Below are 15,514 nucleotides of genomic sequence, written 5' to 3'. Positions count from 1 at the left end.
GCACACATGTAACACGTACACACAAACGTATAAAACATATGTTTGTCAAGATATTTACGCAATATCTGTAAATAAAACTATATGAATGCTAATTATAATTTGCAGAAGCGTTACTAAAAAAAGAAGACGAAACGTGCTTGTTTTGCACGAGCTTTACGGAGTTGACACGAGATGCCGCTAGCCTGCCGCATGTGACGTCACAAAGACACGTGCAGGAAAGCCAACCTCGCCGCAAACTGAGCAAGGCAGTGCCAAGGCGCCGGCAGCGGATCGTTTCGGTGTGTGTTTGTCGGCGGATGAGCCAGGCCAAAGCAGCCGCTTGCGGCAGTCGAACCTTCACGCCTTCGCTCGTGCTGCTCGCGTGTTCGCCAGATGTTAGTCGACGCGTGCGAATCACGCAGTGTTGTGCCTCTGATCGGCTGCTGTAGCCTTCTCGATGGAGCTGTCAGATTGAGTGTGTGTGTTTGAAACGTGCAACGATCAAAGCACCCACGCCGACGTCGCTCTTCAAAGGATTTCTTTTGCCACTTCGCCCCACTTCGAGCTCAGGTGCGTTTTGCAGCGCTTCTTATGCCTCTGATTTTGGTCGTAAATACCGATCCCGACAATGAGTCATTGTGGAGTTCGTGACCGGTTCGAAAAAGAACAAGGAAGATCAGTCTTTCGCGTTCCGTCTCTGCAAAGTTTCGTGCGTTCGACGAGTCGAACGCCTTTCGACTTTTTTTTATTTTTGTTTTGTTTGGTATCCACGCGCGTGCTAGTTTGCAGTCCGCACGAACGCACACGTGCCGTGCTTGAAAATGAATCTCCATCTACCCCGAATGTTTTACTCTTCTCTTTTATCTACCTTTGACTCGGTTTTACCGGTTTTGAGTAGTGGAGCTGGTTTTTGCTTGCGATGTGGCCGGTTCATCCCCCGTGTTAAAAGAAAGCCGGTCGCTCGCCAGCGTCTGAATTAAAGAGAAGGAAAACACAAACAAGCGAAAAACTTGATATCCGTGACGGTCTTCCAAAAATAGAAAAAGAGGAAAATAAAGAAAGGAAAGAACGATGTAATCGCCTGTAGTAGTAACGGAAAATACGCCACTCGCGGAAATCAACTCGTGTGAGGAAATATCCGCTTGATAACGGAGCGCATCAAAAGATGCTTCTGAGCATTTGGTTGGAGAGACCAACTTGGCAAGGGTCAACTGTTGGCAGTTCGCGCGGCTCTTACCTTCGTTCCTATCTCAACTGTACCGGTACTAGTTCCTCTTTTTTTTTTCTTCTTCTTTTGTGTTTTCTTTTTACGCGGAGATCTTTTGTACCCGGAAGCTTTCGTATATTCTGCAACGCATACGGGGATAAAGTTCGCGCGCGAACAAATCGAGCCGTTTTTTGGTTTTCTATGTATCCTATGGGTGCGCGTTATCTTGAGCGAATTCACGGGAAGTTGATCGTCAATGGAGCTATACGAGGTCGGTTGAGTTAAAATTAATATGCTGTCCTCATTGTTGGGTAAAGTACATTTGAAAAGTACTTGAAAGTGGACAAAGTAAATAAGAGGTTATGCATTTCAAATTAAGTGCCCCCCCCCCCCCAAAAAAAAAAAAAAAGAAAAAGATATATATATATATATATTTTTCAATAGACGTCACACTGAGAGCCTTAAAGTCTTTTACGGTCTGGTTAACTCGCCACGTCTCACCTCATTAGACATATACATAAGGTTTCATATAGAGTCATCAACAAGGAGCCAGCATGACCTAAACATTTCATTTTATGCAGGCACTGACATGTTCAAATACAGTTTTTTTCCCTAGATCAATTGAACATTGGAATCTGCTACCCGGTAGCATTCGTTCATTACCTCCAGACGAATTTCTGCGTGCGGTTGACAGCGGTTGATCCTATTTTACGATGTTTTTTGTTTTTTTCTGTCTTGTTCAATATTAAATACTGTGAGCTGTGATCCCCCCGCCCCCCTTTCCTGCAATAGCCCCGACGGGGCTGCAGTATGTAAAAATAATATATATATATATATATATATATATATATATATATATATATATATACGCATATATTTAATATATGTATACATAAATAAATTTTTTAAGCTAAAAAAATAATAAATTATGCTTCGCCAACGCTCATTTTCCGCACACATGTAGCGCTAGATCTCCGGACCAAATGGCAAAGTTTCAGCACTAACCGTTATCTTATTCAAATGTTATAAGTAATTTTCTCTTGAATACATGGAGTTCTATGACGCCTGCTACCGAAACTGGACTTTATTTTTCCACTGCAAATTTCACGAAATCACATATAACTTTTAAATGATTCAATGGTTAGTGCTGAAACTTTGCCGTCTGGTTCCGGACCTCTATCGCTACTTTTGGGCGGAAAATAAGCGCTCAGTAATGCATAATTCTTTTTTTTTTTTTTTTTTTGGGGGGGGGGGGGGGGGGGCACGTTGTAGTAAGTACGCCGGGCGCAATGTGCTTGAAGTAAAATACTATAAATACAGTGCACTTTCAAAGTAAACTAGAAATACTTTTCAACACAATCTTTCGTTCCCCTATAACAGAATTTTGTTTTAATTGGTATGCATTGCCCAATCATTTTCGGCAATGGGGACAAATATTAAATAAGGTCAAGTGACGACAGAGTAATTTCTTTTTTACTCTCGTTAACGAACAATTTACAGAATAAACTTACGAGGCACTTATTTGTTAAGTTAGCGGCAACACGGGAGCGCGTGGCATCGGGTACTACAGGGCACTCTAACGGCCAGGCGCCGTGAGACTAGTGCTCCTCTGAGAGTGCCCGATGCCACGCGTTCCCGCTTTGAAGTCGGGAGTTGTACTTTACTCAGAAAGTACAATAAAAGCAAAACAGCTTTAAGTAAAGAACAAGCACATAATCAAAGAATGTACTTCGAGTAAAGTACACGTTTTCTACACCTAGTTGAAGTAGAACTCTAAGTACATTGTTCTTAAAGTACTTCCCAACACTGGCTGCTTGCCGCAAACATCGAGTTGCGCTCGCGGCGAAAAACGTAACCATTTCTTCTTTTTGTGATCGAGGCAGCGTTTATTAGCATGCGTTCACAAACATGTTATTTTGCTAACAATTTAATGACGCCCAAACGTTAAAAAAAAAAAAAAAAAAAAAAAAAAAAAAAAAAAAAAAAAAAAAAAAAACGAAATAATAATAATGTTCAGGATGCAGGCATGTCAATAACTGCACTATACCTACAAACCTAAATTAATTACCAGAGGAGAAGACCCGATATTTCGAGCACCGCATAAAACGATCACACGGCATATTCTTTGGCAGAAAAATTCCTTCATTCCTTAATTTATTTTACCTCCAAGGCATCTAGCGATGCATTATAGGGGGGTGAAATGGTTTACTTAGCAGTACAATGGAGCTGTTTAGGGGTAATTATTCTCCAGACTAGGCGCACTAACAGTTTGTTGCTCGGCCGACAACAACAACAACAACAACAATAATAATATTAATAATAATAAGCAGAAGAAGAAGAATTGGCAATTTTGCTAAACCCGATAAATATTTTTAGTGAACTGAAATGGCGTGCACTGTAAACGTTCTTTTTCCTCTCCCACCTCTTTTAACAAAAGGTTGATTAAGCGCTTTGAATTTAGATTTCGACAGTGGGAAATCTTCGAAAGCGCCCGAAGTGTCATCGCTAATGAGCCCTTTGAAATATCGCTTTTTAGCTGTCTGAACGAACAAAAAGTGCGAGGAGCCTCGCTAGCGCATACTTTTCGAAAAAGAATAAAGTATGGGAGGACGGGCCCGTGTGCGTCCTTCTATATTTATTTTATTCCTTAAGTCTTTACATCTTGTTCGCGTGTTCCGAGTTTTGAGAACGGCGTTTCTGATGGCGAGAAGACAAGGTAATTGCAGTCAGTGCGCAGGCGAGCTGATGGAAGTTTACCGAGATGATGTTAAACACGAGACTGGGACAGAAGGAGGAAACATTTTTACAGTGGAAGGGAAAGTAACAGGGACAGAAAACGTCTGAGAGTCACGCTGTCCCTGTTACTTTCTCTTCCAGTGTAAACATCTTTTACTCCTGGTGTCCCAGTCTCGGGTTAAAATCATCACGTGAAGACAACGTTGTAACGACTCCTCTTGCTAGGACCTAACGCTTGCTCCGAGACTGCAATGAAGCGACATGCTATTATTGCTTTGGCAATCCTGGCGATTCTTTGGTGGAGAATTCCGCTGACATCTTTGTCCACTGGGCTGTGGGGCGCGTTCTGAGCCTGCGCAGTAGCATTCGTCTGCATACATCAGACGCCGCGCATGGCCCCACAGCGCAGTGACTAGGCCTCTTTTCGCCTGGAAGATGAGCGATAGAAAAGTATATATATATTAGTTTATTTTGATTCGATCCTCCAATCAAAGCCACAAAATACCAAAAAAAATTAAGGATAAAAAACAAAAACCAATGAAATTTCTATTTACCCGATTCACCCGTTGCGTTATCACGTGGTATGTTGCCCGACCTTTCCAATATCTTTTCTTTTTCCCCTTTATTCTGGATGTGAAGGACTTTGTCTTGAGAGCCTCGGCCAACCAGATAAAAGCGATCACGGACAATGGGTCTGTCTGTCGTGTGTTTTTTACCCACCGACGTCACCGAGAAGGGTGGCCATTCGCAACCCATAGCCTACCATTCCGAACTATCGAAAGGCATTGTAGTACTCGTCAAGGCTCCAGACGAAGTAACGAATTTCGTGGGCCCCGTATACAAGGCGAGCATTGTCTCTCGGCGCACCATAGGTATGCTTCTGGGAACGTGCTATTGTTAGTGCACTCGACGCAGGTATGAAAGCCGTGCAGGGATTCGAGAGAGTTAAAAGACGGCTTTGGTAGGTACGTGTATACATCATCTCATGGTTGGCAGTACTATCGAAGGCTCGGGGGCCAGATGATTTGTGACATTTACTGCCGCTTTGGAAGGTTTTCAAGCGCCCCACCGCGTTCATGCGGTGGGCGCTTGAATCGATAGTTACGTGGCGTTAAAAGCGTCTTGTAAACTTTAAATAAAAAGGAAGAAATTGTAAAGGCATTCTTTTCTGCGCATAGACAGCTGGAAGTTTAACGCATAGACAGCTGGAAGTTTAAGGAAAAAAGACTTCTTTCTTTGTTGAGGCGGTTCACCGACGCCTGTGTGTTACGTTTCATAGGGGAGTTTCATAAAGCGCTCTCCTGACAGCTTATTTATTTTACTGCTTTTTTTGTCTTATTTGCGTTTTTTTTTTCGAAAATTAAGTTTATTTGTTTGCTTTTTGGCCGTAGCTTCTGTCCATCTACTGTGTTAGCGTGGCTTGTCCTCTTCGCCAGTTTTATACTTGGCTGACTTGTATAGGCCTGTCGCTCTACAATTTGGACAAGCAGCTCTAACAACCAAAATCAGATTTTTTTTAAGTCATTGTGCGTAAGGAGGCTCTGTCAAAATGATATAAATTTGTGAAATGAAGACCCAGAACAACAAGAATTAAAAATAAATTTAGCGTTTTGATAGTTATTTTTTTATGTGAACCACCAAATGCAATAATTCACGTTTTCCACAACGTCCGCGCGCGTAAAAAAAAAAAAGAAAAGAAAAGAAAAAAAAAAAGAAAAGAAAAACTTGCAGGGTTTTATAGGGATTTGAAGGAATCGTAATTGTAATTAAACTGTTTCTGCGATATATTTTTTTTTCTGTAGAGATACCAAACTGCTAAACAGAACGTGCATCTGCTGATTAAAAAAAAAAAACATTTTATTGTTCTTAAAATTAATTTTCTTGGCTTTCAAACATAACAGTTGGTACTAGTTTTTTTTTTTTTTTTCTATTTATTTTGCAAGATAGCAGCCCTCGCCAAAATACTTCTTCGTCTGAAAACGAAAACTTACTGCGTCAATGAAGAGCCCGCTATTGCAGATGTAAATCACTCCAAAATTGTTGATAATTATGTTGCGTTAAGAACGAGAAATAAAAAAATGTTTGAGATAGCCATTATTAATTTTAGTGGGGTACATTCTACAATATATTAAACTAATATTAAAAAAAAAACCTCGAAGCTTATAGTCATGCTTTTTTTATGAATACTACACATGATTCACTTAATAGTCAACATAATTTTAAGAACTAAAATTAATGTCGCAAAATGATATTTTCTGGGACCCCAAGGTTAAGCCGTCGGCAGAATGACCCTGTCACGGCGCGGTGGTTGCGCGTCGGGTGCATTTCCGGTCTGGGGCTGTGGGCGGAACTCACCATGCGGGACGGGCTTTCCTGTGTTGTTTTCATTTCACTTAATTGTATTACCTTAAAGACCCCCGGAGGGGTATCACATAAGGGGTGGGTACATAAATGTACATAAATGGGGTATACCTAGATGGCGAACGATTTTAAAGCCAGACATGTGTTGTTACTTTTTCCATAACTGCAGTGTCGTGAGAAATGCCGTTCCAGTCCCGTGCTACTCAGGAAAAAAAAAAAAGGGGGGGGGGTGGAGGAATCATAAAAGGTAGTAGTGCAGGTGCATGGGCGTAGAACTTGGAGGGAATGACCGGTGCGCTGTGATATGCGTGCTGGGGGTAAAATATAAAATAATTGTCAAAGCGACAAATAAAAAAAAAAGAACCGTTAACAGCTCCCTGTAACGCCGAATTAGAGCGCAGCTCTTGAGGAAGGGGACGGACGGGTACTGAGGGTCACGTGTTCTCGGGGGGGGGGGGGGGGGGTGTCACGTGACCTCACGGTTACGGCGACGGCGACGCCGACGCCACTCAAGCCGGAAACGGGCGCCTAAGAGCTGCGCTCTAAAACTTGTTAAACAATTAGAGTCTGGTGATGCAGTGACGACTGGAAAGAGACGGAAGCTCTCATTCAGCTTTTAATAACGATATGCTGATATTGTATGAATATTAATAGTGAATGAACCGAGTAGCGGGACTTCGGACAGCTTCGAGTTCGTTGATTAGATATATTTGGTGTTGGCTCCCGATTGCAGACGCGTATTCTAGCTTTGACCGGATACGCGATTTGTGGGCGAGTAGCTTTACGTGTTGCGGGTGAGCTGGAGATGACGTTTCAGGGATCCCAGCGATTTGTTAGCGGATGAGATGATGTCAGTGATATGCTTGCGCCAGGATAAATCGCTGATTCGACTAATTCCACGGGGGTGTGAGCGGTGACATAGGGGAGTAGAAGGGGGTAATGGCGGTGGCGGAAAGACATGAGTTTGCATTTACTGATGTTTAGTGTCATGAGCCAATGGTTGCACCATTCCTGGACGTTTATGAGGTCGTCTTGTAGAGCTTGTCGGTCTGAAACGTTGGTGACAGAGCGGTAAATTACTCAATCGTCGAAAAACACCCGGATATGAGAGGGGACGTGGAGATGGGGACCAAAAACCGATATTTGGGGGCGCCTGATGATACTTGAAGAGGATCTGATAACTGGTTATTAACAGGGACTGTCTGGGTGGGATTAGCCAAGAGTTTTTCTTATCTACTTTAAGATATCGGAATTTATATTCAGTTTTGAAAGCTTCGGGCCCAAAGATAAAATAAAACGCAATCTTTTTTTTTTCTGTTTTAATAATGAATTTAATTGAAATTACACATCACCGAACGCTCAATCCCCGATTCCAACCGTTATATTTAGCAAAAGTTGTAAGCGATTTTCGGAAATTTTGATTGTGGAAATGTCGGCCGCCGAAGCCCACAGAAACACGGGGATAAATAACGGAAACTCTACAAAACCCGTTTTTTTTTTTTTTTTTTTTTTTTTTTTTTTTTTTCAGTTTAAAAGAGTTTTTGTTTGTGCAACCGTGGATCGTCGACCCTTGGGGGCAAAGGGGGAGGCCTGAGCAGCGACGACACCGCCCGAAGGGACAGCCAGAAAACGGCTGCCGTGCACGTATTCGGGTCATCCGCGCCGTGCAGGAAAGCCGGTGTACGCGTGCCTCTCCGAAGATGTTTTATTGCTTCTGCAGCCTTCTCCCGCGTCTCTTGTCTCCTTAAACACACACACGCACGAAAGAAAAAGAAAAAGCAAAGTGTTCCGGTGAGATAGAGACTGTTTCCCTGCCCATTTTTGATACGCGTGAGCAAAGAGACCTCGCCGTTTGCCCTCTGTTTTCCCGTCTGTAATTTGGGAAACGGACGAGACGGTTTCACTTGAGCGCGTGACTTGTTTGCGTTTCGTTTCGTCTTGCGCTTGTCCGTGTTTTGTACTGTTTTGTCTTGCTCTTGCTCGTTTCCTTCAAGTCAAAGTCCAAGTTGTTCATTTTAGCGCGTATGAGTGTGAAAAGAAAACAGATTGGAGTGGGGGAGAGTAGAGCTTAGGGAGAATTGTTTAAGCGATTCAATAAAGACAACGTGGAAAGGAACATAATTAAAAAAAAATAAGCGTAACGATGTTCAGTTGGAACGTTTTTTACATTACACGAACTTACTGGCACTCGAAGGGAACGCCACTGACCAAGAAAATGTCTTGTTGCGATCTAATTTCAAGGATAAAAGCGAGCGTTTCCTTTCAATCTCTCCTTCAAAAAAAAAAAAAAAAAAAAAAAAATTGATGACGTAGTTTGAAGGTCGGTGTCGCCTCATAGATTGGACGCGAGCATTGCGCGAGCACTGGATTTGCGTTCGCGATAATATGGCTCGATCGACAGGCGTTCGGATAGTGGCTTGTGTCCAGACGCTGCTACGTCGACAATAGCCGAACCCTAACGATGTCTGGAACTCAGCGCGTGGCTATATATACCAGGTGTTTCAGGGAAGACTGACAAACGTCCCTAACGTTAATATATTCCAGGTAAAAAGATAATTTTCTCGGGACCGCATCATTCGTGGTGGCGGACGTCAAAAAATGCGAGATACTTACTAATTAGTTCGATAATGAGTTAAGAATAATTAACTTTTAATTCGTGAAAAAAGACGTGTGGTTCCGATTCGAAATTTGCGGAGGGTCATCGAAAACCACTAAATCAGTAATTTTCAGAAAGACTGAGCGCGTGAGAAGCGTAGTCGTGCACTACAGTTACCACTCGTGGAGCAGGTACAAGGCTAGCGGTTGCGCTTAAAGGGATACTTCAACGAAATTTGAAATATACCCGTCGTGTTCACAAATAGGCTGATTATGATTTACGATATCCGTAAATGACAATCGCACCTTTGTATTTTGAGCCTGATGGCTGTATTTTTCGTTATAAACGGCCCCTCTCTGGCAAAAGCTCGGAGAGCAGCCAGCGGAGGGCACGTCACATCCGCCGCAGTCGTGACGTATCGGACGCTGCGAGTTATCCGAGCCAATCCCGCTCTGTGGACGTAGCCTGTGATACGCTTTCTGCGCGTCGCTGCGCCTCCTCTCCAAGGTCACGTGACATTCCCACGGCCTTGGATAGGCTCTGATGGCTCGTAGCATCCGCTGAAAGCAGCCGAAGCATAGAGTAACTGTATTCGCGACTCCAGCAACCTATAGGGGGCGCCACCACCAAACAAACATGGCGGCTGAGTCCAGGTCGTGGCGGCTCGGCCGGGCCGCCTGAATGGGTGGCGCGTTCAATTTAGCAGATTTTCTTTTGTTTAATGCCCAATTTTATAGGTATTTGAACTGAGACGGTGAAGTGTAGCCGGTGCAGATAAACTTGCAAAGCATAGTTTTGTTTTGCCGGTGTTTTTTTGTTCTTTTCGTGTCAAACTTTCGTTTTGGAGATTTCGTTCAAAACCGAAACTATGGGCTCCGGAGAGACGGTAATATACTAATCAGTTTTGATCATCTAAGGAAAGCGGCGATGACTATAGAATTGTTCCACAGATAGTAACTTTTCAGCTAACTCGCATGCCTCGACCATGCGACTTATCTGTCCGCAGAATCGAGCTTTTGTGCGTATCCGCGTTTACGAAACAGCTCCAGTCGTCTGCTCGGCCACCAACACAGGCTGCAGGACAATTACGAAAATTAAGCAACCGCTTTTTGAGCCAAGGACCATGTTAACCCGCCGGCGCCCCACTAAGCAGCTGATACTCGTATTTCAATTCAGGTTTTAGTAGCAATCGAGAAGTCATTTTGACGAGCGGGTTATGTATTATATTACGTACTATGGTCCCACTAAAGCGATATTAGTATATCCTTCGGGTTAAAATATGAGCTTAGTTGACTAGCTATTAGGTGAGCTGCTGAATAAAAGTATATTTGACAGACGAAGACATACTACTTAAATTTAGCCAAATGGTTGTATAGCCGGCAGCACGGAGACAAACTGAAGAGAGTCTTCATTGAAGATCCACGCAGAACCTCTCTGCATTGAACTTTGCTTCGAATCCTGAACGGAGAAAATTAGTATTTTTTTGTGGCCGGTCAACCTGATCAATGTAGACGCATATTACTGCTGGCTTCGACGTCCTGGTAATATAAATATTGGAAGCGCGATAGGTCAAAATGCCGTGGCAGCATCTAACGTTGCGAGACTTGTCTCCCATCTTTTGAAAACAGATAATTTCCCTCATTCATCATTTGCAGCGAGCAAGTTTTCCTGAATCAAGTAATTGCGAAATCAGCCCAACTCCTTCAGTGTGGTCCAAAGGCTTTTTCGGCGAAAAGCAGCCAAGATGAATAGCCAACGCACCGACCGGCGTGGGTGGCTCAAACTTTAAGCTAGCCGAACACAACCAAACTCAAGAAAAGCAGCTATCGACCCTTCCCATTCACTTGACTGCAACATTGATGTTCCCTCCAGTATCAGTTACCAAGCAGTCGTCACTTTGAATGTGATTCGAGACAGACAAGAAATCAAAAAGTTTTTCCGTGATTCCTCCCCATCCAAGAAATCGAAAGCACGCGACCGTGTGCTGTGGAGTAAACGGGCTTTCAAACACGTAATAGAAGAAAACAATTTACTGAGGTTTCACCACACTAATGATCACTCAGGCAAACTTAAGAAATATTCGGACCTTCGTCAAATTACATTGTTCGCCACCGCGCCGACAACACGTCTCCGCGAAAGCCACCAGAGACGCGGAGGGGCGCGGAGCGACCTGGACCGGCTGGTTCCCGGTTTTCCCGCTTGGCGGCGTCCGTTTTGCTGGAGTCGCGAATATGCTCCGCTCTACCGAAGCACACCAGCGATCAGGCCACCGCAAGCAACCCCAAAGCTGTCTTTGGACGAATTTCGAGTGACAGTTTAATCTTCTATAATCTTGTAGAGGGACAATAGCGACTTCTAGGACACTCAAAAGAGAGACTCGGGGAGAGGGGAGTTTCTCCTTGAGCTCTTCTCTCGTTGTCGCCGGAGCCGAGACAGTTGTTACCGTCAAAATTCCTAGACGAACATTACAAACGAGGCGTTAGCGACACCCACCAGGTGCTCTTTACTAATCGTTTAGTTCGTTTTCAAATTCCTTTTCGTGCCTTTTTCAACAAGATATCGGTGTGTCTGATGTGATAATGCTCCATTGAACACGAATAGACCAAGAAATAAGCGCCGAAATTTCGTTGTAGCGTCCCTTTAAAGTGGCCATCAAACGAATTTTGGGTTGAAATAAATGAATTTATATAGGGATTTTACTAATAGCAAATCGTTTAGCGGGCTAAGAGAAAGAAGGTAGAAACTCACACGCCTGATTTTCTGTACGAACATTTGAAAACACAGCGAACTATTTCGTACTTCCTTCCTTTCAAAAGCTCTATGACTTTCCACTGTGATACGTCTGCGGTACCCAAAGCGCGTCACCATGGCACCGTACACCACTTATTCCCTTCACCCCTAAGCTGACAGTGTGGAGGAAGCTACTCGCTTGCCGGACCAATCAGCCGCCTCCCTTTCATCACCTGACATCGTTCTCCGCGCGTGGGTATGCGCGAGGAAGCGTGACCACGTGGCAAAGGTGTGGCTGGCCAACGAGCGCGTAGCTTCCACAGCACTGTCAGCTTAGGGGTGAACGGGGTGGGGAAAGTAACTTTTGTCCGAGTTTTGAGCGACGGGCTGATCTTTTAGGGTGAGAATAGGGAGTTTTCGTAGACCGCGTTTCCCCCTCCGCTAAGCCCTCCGCAACGAAGAAGCCGCTACTGCGCCTGCGCGCCCATGGCCTTGACTGTAGAGTGCTGGGTATCGTAACGGGTTGCGAAGGGCGTTGCGGGACGGCGGAAACGATCTACGAAAACTCCCTAATGGCGGTGTCCGGGTACACGAACGAGGGTCCGAGCGGGAGGGGAGTTTCATTTCCGTCTTCTCGAACTGTTTGGTACAATGCGGGATTTGGGAGTTTAGGAAGAAAGCTAAAAAGGAAAAAGTTGAAAAATCGTTTTTTTTTATTCTCTTCTAATCGCCCCAACCTTGTATACCCTGCTCCACGAGTGGTAACTTTAGCGCACTACTACGCTTCTCACGCGCTCAAAGTATTTTGGAAAATTACTGGTTAAGTTCTATGACACTTAGCGACTTTCTAATAGACCGATGCCACCAAGCGAAGTGCGCAGGCGCGCGCATTCCGGAAGTGGTGCCGCCGCCATGCTACTTGTAGTCATCCCTCCCCGGCTTCCCGGCTACATACGGCTGCGCGTACGTACATCATAGATTATCATTTGGCACGTCCCGGTATCACCTTGATTCTTTTGCATGTTTTTACTTCATAAGATTGTGTTGTTTGTGATGCCTTACTTTCCTCAGCAAGTGCAGAAAAGCAGTTTCAGTCGTCTTATCGCTTTAGAATCGCTTTGTCGTCTGCTTCGTCGTCGTCTGCTTCTTCGTCTTCGTGAACGCGTGAGCCCACTGCCGTTCACGCGGTAATCCCACTGCGGCCAAAAAAAACAACAAAAAAAAACAACAACGGCGCTACTACTCGAGCAGTCCGACTCCTCGGTCGTCTCAATTACCTTGCAAACAAGTGAACATCTTGCGCAATAGCAAAAAACAACGAAATTCGCGGGACCATCGGCTCGGTGTAGCGCCACAGAACAGCATCCAATGTGATGAAAAACTGAGCTTGGTGGTGCTCAGTCTTGTGCATAACGTTTAATCAGCCATCAAGTAAGAAGAGCTAAATAGACTTTCTCGGTGAGCGATAGTTTTCTAAAAGTTGTTTCATTCTGGTTGACAGCCTGTGCGACAGAGTACAGATGAACAGCGGGAGAAGCCTGCACACACAGAAAGGCCATGCCTAACGCGCCGTAATAATTGGCATCTATCAAAAAGAAGCAACCATGCCAGATATCTGAAAGCTTGGGGTGGAGATGGTTTTTCGTACACAGTTTCTATTCAGTTTTATTTTGTTTGCGCAAGATCCGAACGCTAACAGTGGCCCGACGGGGGAACCTTTTTTCTGCGGTCTCGACTGGTGCTAATGCAGAATGGATCGGTAAAACCAGCCTAATAGACCATTACAAAATGAATGAGGTTCGTTTGTTACATTTTTGGCGGTAGGTACGTGTTGCACTTCTAAATTGCATTATGTAATCTTTTCACGTTTGTATGAAAGAAAATGAAGGCTGCTTCTGGAAAGGATGTTTTATTTCAAGTGGTGCATATCGGGAATCGCTGCTCTTTTTTAGTGATTGTCTTAATCTTTTGAAGCAGAGTTATGCTTGAAACATGTCGTCGCAATAACAGTTATAACCACCAAAATACACCGAGCAAGAAGTGTATTAAAAACGGCCTCCACAAAGCAGTGTGGAGGTCCTATTTGAGATAGACCAACGAATAGGCCGCTACAGAGCAAATGGTCAGAGAGATTCCAGCTTACGGAACACCTCGGCACGCTCTATGTCTCGTGCCCTGTAATCTTATACATTTTAGCTGACGTGCAATAGGTTGGATATAAAGTATGAAGCAAATCGCGAAACAAATCGTAAAACGCTATTTTTCCTGCCGCTCTGTCCGGCTCTGTCGACCTTTCTTTGCCATGCTTCTTTCTTGCGGGAAGACATAATATCCGACGTCTTTTTGCCTGGTGCTGTTATTATAGCTCTGTGGCACACAACATGTGAAGCCACCGATTGAAAACCATGAGTAAACACACCTGGCTAAAAGTCTCGTGCTAACCCGAAAACTTCCAAACGCCGGGCATACAATGCGCATCGACGCGGCCGGAAAACGGGAGAACTACAGGTACCATGCAGGATGCACCGCGGCAGCGGTGGCGTCGCGCAACTCCTGGTGAGATCGGTCTATTAGGGAGTTTTAGTAGACCGCGTTTCCCCTTCCGCTAACCCTCCGCTGCGCACCGATGGCCTTGGCGGTAGAGTTCCGGGTAGCGGAGGGGAAAACACGGTCTACTAAAACTCGCTATTGGAAACATATGTTTATTTTCACTAAGTAAAACTTTACTTAGACATCTTTATTAATTAACGAACTAATTAGTAAGCATCGCGCACTTTCTGATGTCCGCCACCGCGAGCAATGCGGTCTCGAGAAAATTATCTTTTTACCTCGAATACACTAATTTTATGAATTTTGGTCCGTCTTCGCTGAAACACCCGGTACATGATCAACATTGGCGGCATATAATCGGCTCCAGATCACGTGGCAGCTTGTTATGGCTGCGAGTTGGGTTCTGGATGGGACTTGTTTTGCGTAGGGGGAAAAACCGAACGCGTGTTTCATGTTTTATAAACGACAGGGATTCGTTCTAAGCGGTATTCGCGCAAAGTGCAAAAATCGTTGCACCACCCTTTGAAAGGAGCAAAGGTAACCACAGAAGGCGTACGTCTGGATGTCGAGAATGTTTGTCGAGCCACGTGCCTCAATTGATTCGGCGAACATTTCGAACGTTTCGCAAAATTCAATGTTGGTCGACTGTTGTACAGTGTTGCCCGATTTCGACAATAAAATTTCCAATTTTGGGAGAAATAAAATTAACTACACGCGGCAAGTTGTACTACTTTTTTTTTTTTTTTTTTTTGAAAATCATGGCCGATGTTTACCTAATATCGAAGCAAACGTGCGAACTTTCGATGACTTGGTGGAGTCGTTACCGATGAACAATTTACTCGATGTTCACTGCGCCTTGGGCGTCACTTCGTTTTAAATTTTTTTTCTCGATCGTAGTGTAACTTCAACCGATTCTTCGTTATATAATGTTCGCTACGTAGTGTCCCCCTCTTTTGCGTTCCGATTGAGCCAATCAGGCGGCGTCAAAGTGTATAGTCACGGCGTTCGTCGTCTAAACCAATCACTAAACCAATCACGCGCCTAGGATCCCGCGTTTCTTTTTCGGTGCGTTATTGGCTCAGCCGGTTGATCACAAACTGACAACGCGAACGCCGAGACGATGCCCTTTCGACGCCGCTTGATGTGCCTCATTGCGGCCCATCAAGCGGCGTAAGAGCTCCCGTGTATTCCATCGGCTTATATAGGTTTCCCGTCGTCTCGTATTTTCTCGCGAGGTGCCGGGGAAGCGCTGTCAAACCTTTTTTTTTAATACGCTCCCTCTTTCCAAAGACACGCTTTAGACACGGAAGGAAATTAATAATTTTGGACGGGGTATGGAGGGTGTGTACATATGC

The 15,514-nt window shown here is 44.4% G+C and overlaps 1 protein-coding gene across 2 annotated transcripts in view; it reads left to right on the top strand.

Annotated features, from left to right (window-relative positions):
- Positions 1-199: 199 nt before the first annotated feature.
- Positions 200-15,514, top strand: part of LOC8031807 (putative polypeptide N-acetylgalactosaminyltransferase 10) — a 280,882-nt gene continuing 265,567 nt past the window's right edge. Inside the window, exon 1 of one of the 2 annotated variants that reach the window (XM_042289876.1) lies at positions 200-549. The gene's annotated coding sequence lies outside the window, so the exon portion shown is untranslated. The remainder of the gene's footprint in view (positions 550-15,514) is intronic. The other variant, XM_042289877.1, reaches the window with a different exon arrangement.

Source organism: Ixodes scapularis, unplaced genomic scaffold (genome assembly GCF_016920785.2).
Source record: "Ixodes scapularis isolate PalLabHiFi unplaced genomic scaffold, ASM1692078v2 PGA_scaffold13__105_contigs__length_92229423, whole genome shotgun sequence".
Taxonomy (NCBI): Eukaryota; Metazoa; Arthropoda; class Arachnida; order Ixodida; family Ixodidae; genus Ixodes; species Ixodes scapularis.
The sequence above is the reverse complement of the archived record's forward strand: the minus strand, read 5'-3'. Positions and strand labels throughout refer to the sequence as shown.